At 42.7% G+C, this 13,939-nt stretch overlaps 1 long non-coding RNA gene across 4 annotated transcripts in view; it reads left to right on the top strand.

Annotated features, from left to right (window-relative positions):
- LOC132249136 (uncharacterized) overlaps window positions 1-3,850 on the top strand; it is a 30,768-nt gene extending 26,918 nt beyond the window's left edge. For all 4 annotated transcript variants that reach the window (XR_009460542.1, XR_009460540.1, XR_009460541.1 and 1 more), the window contains 4 exons: window positions 50-220; window positions 310-590; window positions 2,433-2,539; window positions 3,728-3,850. This is a non-coding gene — a long non-coding RNA (uncharacterized LOC132249136). The remainder of the gene's footprint in view (window positions 1-49; window positions 221-309; window positions 591-2,432; window positions 2,540-3,727) is intronic.
- The last annotated feature ends 10,089 nt before the right edge of the window (window positions 3,851-13,939 follow it).

Genomic DNA, 13,939 nt, shown 5'->3' on the forward strand with positions numbered 1-13,939 from the left:
TGCTTACCACTAGTTTAACATTCAGGCTGACCATCAATTTTATTTTCAGATGTTATTGTGTTACTATGTTACTCCCCACAATAAAATATTGCTTGATGGTGCACTGAAGTGTATTGTTGGAAGATAATCATTCTTCTTCAAGATGAGATGCATGACTCCATATTACCTATAATTAAGGAAAGAAATTCATTTCAAGGAATGTTTATTTCACGCACCACATGTGAGTTCATAATTTTCCAGTGGAGTAGTACCTTTCTAAGAACTAAACTGCATTAGAAAGCAATTAATTTTGTTTGTAATGTATTACAGGCTAATTTTGGTGGAATGTGTTAGAACTCTTAAAAGGCTGGCGACATTTTTAGATGACAGATCACAGTGCTCCTTTTCACTCTCCCAACCGTTTTCATCAATCATCCATTTTTGGTTCCAAGTGAAGCTGATGAAAGATTTGCCTATGTAAAAAAAGTTGTAGCTTTAGTCTCTAAGGACCTTGTTACATGTTACACTGTGAGCTGCTCAAATATTGATTGGAGTTCTGCTAACTCAAGTTTGGAGCAGTCACATATTTAACCCATCAGGAGGACTGAAAGGTAAGAATCCTGCCCCCTCCCCATTCTGGGCTCCTCCCCCCAGCTCCCTGGGGCTTTCCTAGATCCAAACCCCTCCCATGTCCCTCAGGTTTCCCCTCTGTCCCTCCTCTCCCTGGGGCTCCCCCATATCCTCCTCTGCTTATTTGTGGCTGCTCATGTATGGGAGCAGCCAGGGGAGGGTTAACCTCGGGTTAATCTACATGTTAGTATAAAACAAACTGGATAATATGGATCAGAGGTAAACCTAGGCTGGAGTGGTATATCCTTAATCTACCTAAAGACTGATTAAAACTAGTTTCAGGTGTTAATGTGTGGACAATCCAGGATTTAAGAGCTCCAGAAGCTGCCTAAAAGTAACGTGTAACAAGGTCCTAAGGGTACATCTACATTGCAGTCAGAGGTGAGATTGCAACTTGTGTAGACATAACCAAGTAAACTTAGTTAATTCAGGCACAAGCATAGGTAAGGGAGGTACGGGGAGGGGTGGGGGAATGTACCCCCCCTTGAGAGCTCTGGTGCCACCCCTGGAAGCGAGCGTTCTGGCTGGTAGGGGGGCATGGAGAGCACTTATACCCCCTTAAAATTGGCTCTGCCAGTTGGCTGCTCAGGGACTCCCCCACCCTGGTTGTGTCCCGCTGATGGCCCCCCAGACTCAGGAGGCAGCAGTCGCCCATGGGCACAAGTACCAGCAAACACATGCCAACTTAGACTTCATAGAATTGCAGGTTCTTTACCCAAGTATGAACCAAGGATCTTAGGTTTACTGTCTGCACTAGAGTCAATGCTACAATGGCCACACTGCTATTATTACCAGAACTAGTTAGATTAAAGCTAGCTCTGATATGCATATATGTGCTGCTATCACACCTCCCCATTTGTAGTGTAGAAATACTACATGTGGAAAAAGGAGCAGCTGCAGGCATTTGTGGTTCGGCTAGAGGCATCTAGACTGAGTATATCACAGTTCTAGGGCCAGGTTCTCCCCGCCCCATGACTTGTGTACTTATATGCACATGGACAAAGTGGATATAAAATACCATCAGCTCAGATTGGTACCATTTAATATTCATTTTGACAGATGTAACTGACCACACAAAATGCAGAGCATAGATCATCGTGCTGTTGGTCCCACATTTGTTTATATGTAGATAAACATATTAGAGCCCTTCATTAAAAAAAAATCATCAAGCTTTTAAAACGCAAATAGTAAGTTGAAATAACTTTCAGGGTCAAATCAAAGAGTTGTCTAGTGGAGAGAGCAGACACCTGGGAGATTCTATTCATTCCTGGCTCTGCAGCTGACTTCCTTCATGGCAATAGGAAAGACACAGGTGCCATTCTCTGCCCCATCTGTAAAATGAATAGAAAATTTCTTCTTGATGAACCATACAAATTCATAGTGGTATAGCAAGGGTTACATAATAGTCTGTGAAGCTCTTTGAGATGCTCAGATGCAAAGTATTACACGTGACAAAGAAAAATAAAATCATTGTGGTACATGGGGTTTGACAGTCTTACTTTATATACCGCATTTAATTCCTTTAGTATATATGTTATAATAATGCCCAGACCAGAGGCATTTGTCCTTTTGGTGACCCATCATGCAAACTGCTGGACAAACAAAGTCAAAGATGGTTCTTGCTCCAAAGAGTCTATATTTAAACAGAGAGAAATATAGACTGAATATTGACTTTCAGATATATGCATCTGATGTGGATTTTAGTTTATTTATCCCAAAGGACATAGTATTAGTATTTGAGCATCATTTTACTAAACTTGTAGACATTTAACACATGGGATTATTAACCCTTACCAACATTGTTACATGTCTCTTTTTTAAAGAACTGGGCTACATTCAGCAAAACTGCTGCAAAGAGGCAGAAATCGCTCCTCCTTGGGTCAGTAAAGTTTCTCCCATCCCAAGAAAGATTCCTTCATAAGAAGAGAAGGTAATGTCTCTATCACAGCCCTACAAAAGTTTTCTACAAGATACTATCTTTACCTGAGATTCCAGAGGAACTCTGTTGACAAGAAATGCCCCAAACAGCTGCCGAATAAGCAGAGAGACAGGTTGTTTTAGCCATTCCCCTCTCTTCCCAAGCAGCTGCTGCACACTTTTTGCAGCCATGTTGCTTTTTAAAACCTCCTTTTCATAAATGAATTCTGAGCCATAGTAATCTAAGCTTCCCAAGGCATCTCACCACTCAGGAGTTTGGCTAAGGCTCATGACTTGTAGATCCACAGTGATTATATTGTGGTTCTTATCCCACAGTTTCTCATTTAATCAGTTTATATGATGAAATGAAATAATGCTGTTTTTTCATTATTTGGCTTATCCAAAAGTTGGCAGACCTTGGAAGGTGTTGGTGAACCTCATGATAAGAGTAAAACAGCTGAAGATACCTTTGTGTGTCATTCCACAATCTTTACTCAAACAGAGCTCCCATGCCTTTTATAAAAGCCACTTGATTGTATGGACTATAGAATCGTGTCTAAGAAGACCTCAGAATCTTTTGTCTAGTTTATGCATATTTCCATGTTTAAAAGAAAAGCCACAATAATCTAGGCACTACCAAACTATAAATAATATTCAATGGTAATGGCTCAGAACAATCAGTTGCCTTGAGACTAAAACACTCATGGCTATTTCAGTCCAATGTAATCAAGTGTCCTAGTGGTGGGTTGGCTTGTTTGTTTTTATTTTTCTAATCTCAAGAAGCTTTACCTTCCAAGGGGAAGAAGTGAATGGCTGCTTAAAATTGGATACCGTTGATAAAGAATGGAAAAGTTTTCTTCCTAAAACAATAATCTATACTTAATAGTAAGAAATCACCAGCAAATTCCATTATGTTTCTGGGCTTGACATGTGGCACTTATTAAATGTAGGAACAAAGCCACTTTATACATCATAATGTTCACATTACAAATTCACTGCTCATAATGGTGCTGCAAGTGTATGTGCAATTTTTTTGAACTTATGAAATATATTTCTGACACCTCCAGTATTGATGTATGCACATGTCAGACTGTCCCAGTGCAGTGAGGGAGACTTAACTGATGTCTGCAAGATTTGTTTTATTACAAGTAAATATGATTGCCTTCATAATCTGATTTTATTATGTTCGGGGCTCTCACAGGTAAACTTTTAGCGGCAGGAAGAAGGACAATTTTATTAAACAAGCCTACGTCTGCAAACCAAATAGTTGCATGACAAAAAAGAAAGGGGAGGAGGAGAGGAAAAAAAGAAGCTGATGAATAAATTATACAAACAATAAAATTTTACTTTTACAATTCTAAATTTCATTTTCTTTTACTAATTTTTTTAGTATCTGATTTTATTTCTCATTCTTGTTCTTTGTGGATCTGCTGAGAGAAAAGGCAGTTTTAAGGAGCCAATCGCTTTACCTCAATGCCTCTACACAGAATCCAAGCAAACACAGACACTATAACTTTTTGAGCAGCATCATTACTCAAAATTGTAATGGTCACCGGGTTCAATAAATACAGGTATGGAATGATTAAGAAGAACTAACAACACAGAACATTACTTGTGGACCAGTAGGCAAAATGTGCACACCCTTAGACTCTCTAACTAACTAGTTATTTAACAGAGGGACCATCTCCCTATTACCAACTGCCTTAATTAGTTCAATTACAACTTTTGTCACAACATCTTCCTTCTTAACAATAAATACAAAAATCAATTAATACAATAATCATTTCACACCTTTCTGCAGATGAGAGTAGTAGATACCCTGGAGGGTAGGGCTAGGATTCAGAGGGACCTAGACAAATTGGAGGATTGGGCCAAAAGAAATCTCATGAGGTTCAACAAGGACAAGTGCAAAGTCCTGCACTTAGGACGGAACAATCCCACGCACCAGTAGAGACTGGGGGCTGACTGGCTGGGCAGCAGCTTGGCAGAAAAGGACATGAGGGTTACAATAGATGATAAGCTGAATATGAGCCAACAGTGTGCCCTTGTTGTCAAGAAGGCTAACGGCATACTGGGCTACATTAGTAGGAGTGTTGCCAGCAGGTCAAGGGAAGTGTTATTCAGCACTGGTGAGGCCACATCTGGAGTACTGTGTTCAGTTTTGGGGCCCCCACTACAGAAGGGATGTGGACAAATTGGAGAGAGCACAAAAACTGCCAATAACTTTGTCATTTCTTGTCTGATTTGGATGAAACTTTCAGGGATGGTAGCCCCTTCTGAGGCTATGAAGTTTGCCAAGTTTCAAGGACATAGGTGCAGATATTTTTTGGAAACCAGGCTGCTGACAAGCAAAACTCATGGCATGTGACTGTGTGTTAAGGCACAGCGGAGTGAAAACTGCAGGCATAGTAGCCCCTGCTGAGGCCATGAAGCCTGCCAGCTTTTGAGAAGATAGGTGCAGGGGTTTCTGGGAAACTGCACCTCAAGATGCTAACAAGCAAAACTCGTGACATGTGTGACTGTGTGTGTGTGTGTTAAGGTGCAGTAGGATGAAAACAGCAGAGATGGTAGCCCCTGCTGAGGCCATGAAACCTGCCAAGCTTCAAGGAGATAGGTGCAGGGGTTTCTGGGAAAATGCACCTCAAACTGTTCAGAGCAAAACTTGTGTCACTTGTAAGTGTGAAGGCACAGAGAAAGCTGAGTTTAAGCAATGCTTTTTATGCTGTTTTTCCATCCCTCCCCCAGAGCACTGGGATTGAAAGGGGCCTTAGGGAAAGATCACAGTCACTGGCCCGCTACACGGTCAGTATCAGAGCAGTCCTTCCCCTGCTTCCCCCTCCCTCTCCTTAGTTTCTCCTTAGCTGCAAGCAAGCCCAAGTTCGAAACTCGAAATGTTTCGAAACTTTCAAAATGTTTTGACTGCCCTCATTTTGTTTCAAAGTTATTTCAAAGCCTTTCATTTAATTTTGATTTAGCTGATTTGAGCTTGAAATGAGTTGAAACAGCATCGAAACAAAACAGACAGTGAAATTTCGCACAGCCCTACTGTGCTTTAGTGTCACTAAAAAGGTGTGTGCTGGCACTACTGTGCTGTAGTGCCAGTTACTACACATTCAGTTAGTACCTGTTATTTAAGTCACTAAACTTAATGCACAGTACCTATAGTGTATTAATGCACGAGTAGATGTGTCCAAGAAGTTTAAAAGGAGAAAGCCAGTTAGAGCTTAATTTTGCTGTCCACTATTCTGATAACCAAAGTAGTGACTGTAGTACAGACAGCTTCTTTCCAATTTGAAGGCTTTAAAGGAGGATTTCTTCATGCTGGCCTTCCATTTTCTGGGAAGTAGACATCTGCTTTGGTGGGCCGTGCCCGTGAGTCAAGTTCTGTTCTCTTTTACTTTGAGATAAGTTCAGGGTAACCCCACGGAACTCAGCACAGTTATAGGAATTATACCACACAAGCGAAATCAAAATCTCTTCTCAATGGATCTGCAGCATGAAAGACTAGATGGGCCCCTCTATTAGCTAGAAAATCCACTTTTAATTACAAGCAGACAACAAATTAAGGAGCAAAAGGGGAATAACATCGGTGAGTTGGTAGTCCAGGAAGGTTGGGAGTTCCGCAAGAACTGATCCTGCAGGCACAGAGGAGTACCATCCCAGTACACATAAAGGAAGGCAAAAGAGTCAAGAAACCCTCTTGGCTGAGCAGGGAAATTCAGGAGAGCCTAGAGGGGAAAAGAGAGCAGGGGGCAGCCACCAAGGAGGAGTGTACCTACTTGGCTTGCAGTTGCAGGGAAGCAGTGAGGAAGGCAAAAGCAAAAACTGAACTCAGGCTGGCAACAAAGATTAAAGGTAACAAAAAAGTCCTTCTTTAAGTACATAGGAGCAAGAATAAGGTGCAGGGTAACATAGGGCCGCTACAGGATGGACTAGGGCAACTCGTAACATAGGATGGAGAAAGCTGAGCTCTTAAATGATTTTTTTGCATCTGTGTTCCTGGACATGGATACAAGCACACCTCCCAATGAGACTTTAGTTTGGCATGAGAGAGATACCAATCCACTAATGGTCAGCGCTGACCTAGTAAAGGGGCACGTGGAAGGGTTGGACATATTTAAGTCAGCAGGCCCCAATGAGCTTTACCCAAGGGTACTAAAGGAATTGGCCGGTGTCATAGCAAAACCACTGGTACAACTGTTTGAGTGTTCATGGTGCTCAGGACAGGTCCCAGAGGACTGGAAAAGGATGAGGTCCCTATTTTCAAGACGCTGAGGACCTGGGTAATTATAGGCCAGTTAGCCTCACCTCTATTCTTGGCAAGACCTTAGAAAAAATCATAAAGGATTACATTTGCGGGGGGGCCAGCAGGTAACACAATGCTAAGGGGCAACCAGCATCGGTTTCTAGCAGGCAGATACTGCCTGACTAACCTGGTTTCTTTTTAAGACCAGGTCAAAAAGTGCTTAGATGCAGGAGTAGAGGCTAGATGTTATTTACTTGGATTTTAAAAAGGCTTTCAACACAGCGTCGCGCCCAATTCTTATAAATAAACTAAGTAGCTGTGATGTGGATATTTTCAGTCAGGTGGGTGGAAAACTGGCTTATGAGATGCACCCAGAGAGTGGTGGTGAATGGGGTGGTTCCTCCCTGGGCAGATGTGGGCAGTGGTGTCCCCCAAGGCTCTGTCCTGGGACCGGTATTGTTCAATATCTTCATCAGTGATTTGGATGAGGGTGTAGAAAGCACTCTGTTCAAATTCACAGATGACACCAAACTATGGGGTACAGTAAACACACTAGAGGGAAGGGGGTGAATTCAGGTGGATTTAGATAGACTGCGGAAGTAAGCGGATCAGAATAGGATGCAATTTAACAAAGAGCGATCCTCAATGCACAAACTAAGTCTATTCCATCTCGGAGAAAAGGCAGCAAGAGGGCACAGCAGCCCCCCTGGCTCTCCAGGGACCTAGCAGACCTCCTGAGGCTAAAAAGAAAGGCCTACAAAGGATGGAGGATGGGAGTCACCTCCAAGGAGGATTATTCTGCACTGGTCCAGTCCTGTAGGGAGCAGACCAGGAAAGCCAAGGCTGCAACTGAACTCCAGCTAGCTTTGAGCATCAAGGACAATAAAAAGTCCTTTTTCAGATATGTGGGGAGCCGGAGGAAAAGCAGGGGCAACATTGGACCCCTGCTGAACCAGATGGGGCAACTGACAACTGACGTCCAGGAAAAAGCCAACCTATTAAATAGGTACTTTGCGTCAGTCTTTCATCAGCTCCATGGGACGCCCATGACCACTACAGGGCCGGGAAGTCCGGGTGAGGGTGATCCCCTGCCCTCCATTAATTCTGACTTTCTGAAGGAACATCTTGAGAAGCTGGATACCTTCAAGTCAGCCGGCCCTGACAATCTTCACCCCAGGGTACTCAAGGAGCTGGCGAGCATCATAGCCCAGCCTCTAGCACGGATCTTTGAAAACTCTTGGCGCTCTGGTCTAGTGCCCGAAGACTGGAAGAAGGCCAATGTGGTGCCTATCTTCAAGAAAGGGAGGAAAGTGGATCCGGCTAACTATAGGCCCATCAGCCTGACTTCTATCCCGGGGAAGATCTTAGAAAAGTTTATTAAAGAGGCCATCCTTAATGGACTGGCCGACGTCAACATCTTAAGGGATAGCCAGCACAGGTTTGTTGCGGGTAGGTCTTGCTTGACCAATCTCATTTCCTTCTATGACCAGGTGACCTATCACCTGGACAAGGGAGAAGAGATTGATGTCATATATCTTGACTTCAAAAAAGCCTTCGAACTGGTGTCCCATGATTGCCTCTTGGAGAAACTGGCCAATTGTCACCTTGGGTCCTCCACAATCCACTGGCTGGAAAATTGGCTCCGGGGTCGGACCCAGAGGGTAGTAATTTTTGGAAGTCACTCATCGTGGTGTCCTGTGACCAGTGGGGTCCCCCAAGGCTCTGTCCTTGGACCCATACTGTTCAACATCTTCATTAATGATGTGGGCACTGGAGTCAGAAGCGGACTGGCCAAGTTCGCCGATGACACCAAACTTTGGGGCAAAGCATCCACACCAGAAGACAGGCGGGTGATCCAGGCTGACCTGGACAGGCTTAGCAAGTGGGCGGACGAGAATCTGATGGTGTTCAATGCCGATAAATGCAAGGTTCTCCACCTTGGGAAAAAAAACCCGCAGCATCCTTATTGGCTCGGCAGTGCTATGTTGGCTAGCACTATGGAAGAAAGAGACTTGGGGGTCATCATTGACCACAAGATGAACATGAGCCTGCAATGAGATGCTGCGGCTAGTAAAGCGACCAAAACGCTGGCTTGCATCCATAGATGCTTCTCAAGCAAATCCCAGGACGTCATTCTCCCCCTGTACTCAGCCTTAGTGAGGCCGCAGCTGGAGTACTGCGTCCAGTTTTGGGCTCCACAATTCAAAAAGGATGTGGAGAAGCTTGAGAGAGTCCAGAGAAGAGCCACATGCATGATCAGAGGTCAGGGAAGCAGACCCTACGATGACAGGCTGAGAGCCCTGGGGCTCTTCAGCCTGGAAAAGCGCAGGCTCAGGGGTGATCTGATGGCCACCTACAAGTTTATTGGGGTGACCACCAGTATCTGGGGGAACTTTTGTTCACCAGAGCGCCCCAAGGGATGACGAGGTCGAATGGTCACAAACTACTTCAAGATCGTTTCAGGCTGGACATAAGGAAGAATTTCTTTACTGTCCGAGCCCCCAAGGTCTGGAACAGCCTGCCACTGGAGGTGGTTCAAGCGCCTTCATTGAACACCTTCAAGATGAAACTGGATGCTTATCTTGCTGGGATCCTATGACCCCAGCTGATTTCCTGCCCTTGGGGCAGGGGGCTGGACTCGATGATCTTCCGAGGTCCCTTCCAGCCCTAATGTCTATGAAATCTATGAAATCTATGAGATAAGTGCAAAGCACTGCACCTGGGGAGAAAGAATCACCAATACACCTATAGACTAGGAAGTACCATTCTGAGTAGCACAGCAGTGGAAAGGGATCTCAGAGTCATAGTCAAAGCAAAAACAAACATGAGTAGCCAATGTGACGAGGTAAGAAGTAAAGCTAAACACACTTTTTCGTGCATTAGCAGGTACATCACAAGCAGGTCTAAGGAGGTGATACTTCCCCTCTATGTGGCACTGGTGAGGCCACAGATGGAGTACTGCATCCAGTTTTGGGCGCCGCACTTCAAGAGGGATATGGATAACCTGGAAAGGGTTCAGAGGAGGGCTACTCGTACGGTCGAGAGCCTGCATGTAAGATCCTATGAAGACAGATTGAGGGACCTGAATCTCCACAGCTTCCACAAGAGAAGGCTGAGAGGTGATCTTGTGGTTGTCTACAAGCTTATTGGGGAGGGGTGGGGGAGAGGGGAGGTCAGCAGGGGATAGGGGATACTCTGTTTACCAGGGCATCCCTCAGGGTTAATAGAAACAATGGCCATAAACTGAAGGAGAGCAAATTTAGATTGGACATCAAGAAAAAATTCTTTACAGTGAGGATTGCTAAAATATGGAATAGGCTCCCAAGGGATATGTTGCTTTCCCTTCCAATGGAAGCGTTTAAAAGGAGATTAGACAAGCACCTGGCTGGGGTTATTTAATCCCAGTGCTCTTTCCTGCCCAGAGCAGTGGTTCAGACTCAATGATCTAATAAGTCCCTTCCAACCCTAGATATCTATGAAATCTAGAAAAAGCTGGTTTAGATGAGAGGAGCAGTAACAACATGTTTGGTAGTCACTCTGCCATGTCCCATGCCAGCAGTAGCTTTCAAATCCCAGTTGCTTGTTTTATAGTCTCCCTCATGGCTTTTCAGGCTGGATTTGCTCTTTTGCTGTAAGTACTTTGGTTTCTTTAAATGTAATGGTACATCTTGAAAAAACCCTTTGCAAGATACTATAGAGGACCTGAAAATCTCAGAAAGTCAGGGCTTTTTTTCTTGGTGATCAGTACTTGTTTAAAAAGTAATGAAGCAATGCTTCAAAAATAGCAGTTTGGCTCCTCAGACCTGAGCTAGTGTTTCTATCCCACCTGATTTCCTATCATGCTCCTTTTCAAATGTAAAACTGACATGAAAGCATGGTTCAGAAACTGCCCACATCCTCCAACAGAAAATCTACTTAGACTAATCTTCCTGGCATTTTTGGAAGGTTACTAGCTCAAAAGCAAAATTAAGCACTGTCTAATCTGAGAAAATCACTCTGGGTTGTCATAACACATGCAGGTATGTAATTATTTAGAAAGGGGAGGGACTTTTTGCGCTGCAGCAGTATTACTAGGGATGGTGAGGGAGTCAAGTTGAAAGGAAAATGTCAGGACAACACACAATGATGTTGGAGATCATTTTTTCATTCAGCGATGCAACATAATGTCTCTAACACATCCCTTTATGTGAGCTGCTTGCCTGATTCTCCTGCATTGTTTGTAACTGATTTTTGGTAACTGTCTCAGTTGTTGCTGTACCATCCTAGCTACCTTTTTCTACTGACAGTATGTAGTTTGCATGGACACATGCAAACACCCCTACACTTTCATCTCAACTTCATCTTATTACAGCTACTCCCTGCTACTGCCACATATAAGAAAGGAGATTTTCCATCTGTCAAAGGCAGTAGATACGTAAAACACACACAGCTAGGAAAGACTTTAACAAAATATTAGGAATAAAGATTGAATTCTGAGTTGATTTAAGCTCATGTCACATGTTGCTTTTTGTGGTTGCTCCTGATTTACATTAATCTAATGGCATCCAAAGAATGGGTGGCTCAGAATTGGGTCCAAAGAATGGCAAGATTACAAAACCATAAGTTATAAATCTAAAAAACCAAAATTCCGTCATCTCCAGTGAGATGAATTCATTCTAGTAATTCTCAGACATGGGATACAAAAAATGCCACATTATTAATGTGTGTGTGTTTACTATATGAAATACATGTTAGACCCTGCCAGTGGGAAATAAAAACCAGCAATAAATCTTGAGTGATATTAATTTCTTCAGTGAAGTATAACAAAAAGTTAAGTTATTCTGTAGATGTACCTCTCCGGCATGGTATAAATATAATATGTGATGGTGGACAGTGTAACAGATTTTTATTTTCATCCAGTAGGAATGACTACAGAATCCATTAGTGGCTTAGCTTTGCTCTGCCACTTGTGAGTTATGCAGTCATTCCTAACTCATGAAAATAAAGTATGCTATCATTTCCACTGTCACAAACCCAATATTTATGAACACACACAATGCAGAATATATTAATGCATATAGTATTTGCTTGCCTGTATACCTTCATGTAAATATACTTTATATACTGGCAAGTATAATACTGTACATCCATGGATGTACCCTTGAAGCATGTATAAATACACCCAATATTTATAACAAAGGTAACTAAATAGTGAAAAAAAGGATAATTTTTAGTGGAGGCATGCCAGGAGATGTGTTTTCATAAGAGGCTAAGCCAGCAGGTAATTGCCAGTATAGGAACAAAGACAACACTTCCTTTCCTAACCAGTGGAAATGAAAAATTCTGAATGTCACATAATGGAAATGACGCAGAGTCACAACAACAAATGATTATCATTTATTTTACTTCATTTCATGACACCATCATTGACAATTTCTGAAAGAAAAATTACAGTGGCAATGCAAATATCATTTTTATTATAAAAAAAGAACTGGCAAACAAAATCCTGGCAATTATATGCAAGAATTTATCACTTTCCCTTTTGGTAATTGCTTGCGAGTTAAAACACTATGAGACAGGAGGTTTTCTAATACCAAACATGAAATGCTTTAACAGAAACATAATTATTCCCTGTGAGGTAATTGTTCCATATCATGCAAGTACTTTTCACACGTGCTAAATTCACCTTAAAGATAAAAGTTCATGGGGAATTATATTTAAGCTCTTTAAGGGAAATGTTGATTTCTTCAGTAAAGTGCTTAGCATATTTTAGGTGTTTTCAACATAATACATATTTGCAGGGGAGAATGCAGGATATTGCTCTGGTGCATTGGTCCCCTGGTTGTCTGGTAATGGGATGGATGTATCAAGGGCTCACAGGCAAGAGCAGTAAGGGCTCTAACCTTTGGTGGGATACCATAAAGACTTTGTAAATGGTCAAGTTAAGAACAGTTCTTTGTTAGGGCTACCAAAAGTAAGCAGTCTGAGTCCCCTCAGTACAATTTATTTAATGGTTATAACTGAAAGATGAGAAAATAAATAGTCCCTTGGTGTACTCCTAACGACAGTTAAGTGCAATGGAAAGGAGGCTGGGTGCCTTCAATTTATTGCCAGGATGCAATAATGCACCAGAAGCCAATACTAAACTGGACTGCTGATGCTCCAGCTGAAGTTCATTTCTTTTTTCCACCTTGTTTGGACAGAGTTATATGCCCTCTGTCTGGCTTTCAGGCCAAAGGTCTTCAGTGCTCACAATTTTATCACAAGTCATGCAACAAGTAGGCTTTTTCATGCCTAATACTAGGATTGGAGGCTGTTTCCAATTTCTGCCTGCCATTGCTATCATTTGCCACTTTGTCAGCAACAAGTCGCCTCCTTGATTGGTTCTCTTCTTTTCAATGCCAGCCCTCACTCTTTTCCCAAGCAGCCACTGGCCCCTACTGCAACTTGTATCCTCTTTGCCCTCCCTTTCCTCCTCTGCTATTGATCCATTTCCTGTACCCTCAAGGTTATGAAGTCCTCTGTTGGCTGGATGATGAAAATACATAAATGGTAAAAATGGTAAGAAATGAGCCAGAAGATTCATTTGCGATATTTTGCATTTCAATTGTTTTTTGCACAATTATTACTTTTCTGCAGCCTGACAGCAAATTCCTGTAACCTTCCACGTCACTTGGGTCTCCTATCCCTCCCTCAATTCTTCTTCAATTTCTTGTTCTCACCATAAGCTCATCCTCTTTTCTCCTTCACAGTTATGCCCACTGTTGAAAAGGGAGATTGCTGTATGCCTTATTTCCAGATCCTTCTGGCCCTCCCCTCATGTCTAGGTTCCTCTGCCTAGTCAAGATTGGACTTTCTTTAGACTTCTCACGAAGAGAAAGAGAGATGAGAGTAAGAAATGACAAATAAAGGATGAGTTCCTTCAACCAAGGGAAAAACAAATATGCCTTATCTTGAAAAGCCTCTTGTGAACAAGAGAGTAAGGCAATAATTTCCAGTTCCTCCTTACTGCCTGGGTCTTGGGTCAGAGAAAGTGGGAGGAAGGAACAGATTAAAAGAAAGAGGGAGAGATTCAATATCACTTCCTCAGATTATAACCAGAGAAAATTAGGCTGGAAGGGACCTCAGGAGATCATCTAGTCCAATCCTCTACTCAAAACAGGACCAACCCCAACTAGATCATCCTGG

The sequence above is a fragment of the Alligator mississippiensis genome, chromosome 3, assembly GCF_030867095.1.
Source record: "Alligator mississippiensis isolate rAllMis1 chromosome 3, rAllMis1, whole genome shotgun sequence".
In the NCBI taxonomy this organism is placed as follows: domain Eukaryota; kingdom Metazoa; phylum Chordata; order Crocodylia; family Alligatoridae; genus Alligator; species Alligator mississippiensis.